This window comes from Limulus polyphemus, unplaced genomic scaffold, assembly GCF_000517525.1.
Source record: "Limulus polyphemus unplaced genomic scaffold, Limulus_polyphemus-2.1.2 Scaffold8440, whole genome shotgun sequence".
Classification (NCBI taxonomy): domain Eukaryota; kingdom Metazoa; phylum Arthropoda; class Merostomata; order Xiphosura; family Limulidae; genus Limulus; species Limulus polyphemus.
In genome coordinates, this window is record NW_013674050.1 from 19,012 (window position 1) to 22,029 (window position 3,018).

At 36.8% G+C, this 3,018-nt stretch overlaps 1 long non-coding RNA gene across 1 annotated transcript in view; it reads right to left on the reverse strand.

Moving 5' to 3' along the window:
• Positions 1-1,506: 1,506 nt before the first annotated feature.
• The window catches only part of LOC111083174, a 7,623-nt gene continuing 6,111 nt past the window's right edge, over positions 1,507-3,018 (reverse strand). The window contains exon 3 of the long non-coding RNA XR_002608844.1: positions 1,507-2,576. This is a non-coding gene — a long non-coding RNA (uncharacterized LOC111083174). The remainder of the gene's footprint in view (positions 2,577-3,018) is intronic.

Below are 3,018 nucleotides of genomic sequence, written 5' to 3' on the forward strand. Positions count from 1 at the left end.
ACTCCTTCCTAATTTTGACGAGATGGACTAGAGGGAAAGCCGCTAGTCAAGACCATCCACCGCCAACCCTTGGGATCCTCTTTACCAATAAACAGTAGGATTGATCGTTACATTATAACGCCCCCCACGATTGAAAGGATGAATATATTCCGTGAAGGATTTGGAGCCCACGAGCTGCAGTTTGCGAGACGATTTTACTCGGTAAATGATATATATATATATATGTATGATCACTTAATATTTTGTTTGTTTGTTTTTGAATTTCGCGCAAAGCTACACGAGGGCTATCTGAGCTAGCCGTCCCTAATTTAGCAGTGATAGAGTAGACGAAAGGCAGCTAGTCATCACCACCCACCGCCAACTCTTGGGCTACTCTTTTAACAACGAATAATGGGATTGACCGTCACATTATAACGCCCCCACGGCTCAAAGGGCGCGCATATTTGGTGGGACTGGGATTCGAACCCACGACCCTTAGATTGCGAGTCGAGCGCCCTAACCACCTGGCCATGCCGGGCCTGCTTAATATTTGGAATCTGAATGGTACTTTCGTCAGTTATATGACGAAGATTTTGTTTTATAAATGTTAAAAATTAAATAAAAGAGATGAATAAACAATAAGTGTTCGTCATATATACAGCACAAAGTATAGATATATATATACATAGAAAATTGTAGTTTCCGGATAGTTTGAAAGATCACACTTGAGGTTCCTCCTTCATTCAAAATCTAGTTTTTATTGATCATTGAAAAAGAAAGACAGTTTATCGATAGTTAAAGATGAATTTGTGAATTTTCATACGCACGTGCAATACCAGGTGAAACTGTTCATTTCGACAAATTGATCCAATTTATAAAGACTTGTAAATGACAAGGGAAACGAAAATGTTGAACTCCTGAAATGAAGAAAGTAAACTGTTTAATAATTCTAAATTCTGATTGGGTTTTTATCTTTTGTCTAAGTTAGTGAATACAACAAGTACTGTTTGTTGTACCATGTCGTTCGTGAAGTAAACTTGTTATATATTTATAGATATAGCAGTGTGAGGAGATGTGTATTTATAGATATAACAATGTGGGGAGATGTGTATTTATAGATATAACAGTGTGGGGAGATATGTATTTATCGATATAACAATGTGGTGGCTGTGTATTTATAGATATAACAATGTGGTGGTTATGTATTTATAGATATAACAATGTGGTGGTTATGTATTTATAGATATAACAATGTGGGGAGATATGTATTTATCGATATAACAATGTGGGGACATGTGTATTTATAGATATACCAATGTGGTGGTTGTGTATTTATAGATATACCAATGTGGTGGTTGTGTATTTATAGATATAACAATGTGGTGGTTATGTATTTATAGATATAACAATGTGGGGAGATATGTATTTATCGATATAACAATGTGGGGACATGTGTATTTATAGATATAGAGTATAAGGAGATATGTATTTCTAGACATAACAGTATGGAAGTTGTGTATTTATAGATACAGAAGTATGGAGAGATGTGTATTTATAGATATAACAATGTGGGGAGATGTGTATTTCTAGATATAACAATATGGTGGTTGTGTATCTATAGATATAACAGTATGGAGGGTGTGTATTTATAGATATAACAGTAGAGGAACCATGTTTCATCAGAGGTAAACATGTTTATCAATCTGTTTTATTACTAATCGTTGGCTGTTTGAAAATACCACAAGTAACAAAGATTTAGTTGATGTAACACTGGAAATAAAGTGTTGTTAAACACTTACTTGATAGGTGTGTTAGTCTGTACATTAATTCTGGATATTTAGGGTAATAGATGGACAGATGACGTATACGTAGCACCATCAAACTGTGTTTCATGTTTTTCTTTTAAAACTGTTTCTATTGTCAGTTTCCTTCAAGAGGCGAAGTTTTGAAGGTACACAAAGGGCTATCTGTGCTCTTCCCACCACAGGTATCGAAACCCGGTTTCTAGCGGTGTAAGTCCGCAGACATGCCGCTGTGCCACTGGTGGGCAGTTTTGAAGAATATCTATCTATTATTTCTGTTATCTTTCTATTTATCTAACAGACTGTTATACTCTCGTTTCTTGTAATGAGTTTAATTTAAAAAATATAGTATTGTTATTTTTTCGTTTCAGTTCACTACTCTGACTCACAAACGTATTAGGAAATTCGATTTTAACGATCAAATAAAGCAGTAATCAGTACATAAATTTGACGTTGGTGGCGCCAGTCTCGAACAATTTCAGGACCCACCGGGTTTTGTCTGCACTGATAAAGGCTGACAGAGTCATCCCTCTACCTCCTTCAAGTACAGGGGTCAGCTGTTAATTACTGGCCAATAAGTCGGTTGTGGGCCAGGTCATTATTAACGTAGCTGGAGCTGTGTTCAAACCAAAGACACACCGGATCTCTTAAGGTCGTCTACGTTCGAGTTAATTTGATGACAGCTGTAATCTGGGTTCAGTGCCGGAGATGACAGCCAGTCCGCCAGACGTCTCATCGAAACTTTGTTTCCCCTGCTGTGTGTGTGTACATCACCGGATAAGTGTAGCAGGGAGGCTGCGGAAAGACATAAATTTGATGCCTCAGTGATATCAGTCTAATTAATTTATACGTGAGCACAACATGGAACACGAGATCAAAATTATTGGCTTACAAGTCAGCACTTGAACTAAGTACACGAAAATATGTGTGTTTGTGTAAAAAGATATTTTCAAGTGCACGTTAATAACACATGATCTAAAAAGCTTATAATTATTTATACACTTAAATATTAACAAAGATAGATAGACAGAGATGGGTAGATAGATAGACAGACGGTTATATAGCTAGGAAGAGTGACCTGAGAAACAAATAGGTAAGAAGAAAGACCTGCCTGACAAATAGATAGACAGAAAGAGCGACCTGCCAGACAAATAGATAGACAGAAAGAGCGACCTGCCAGACAAATAGATAGACAGAAAGAGCGACCTGCCAGACAAATAGATAGACAGAAAGAAAG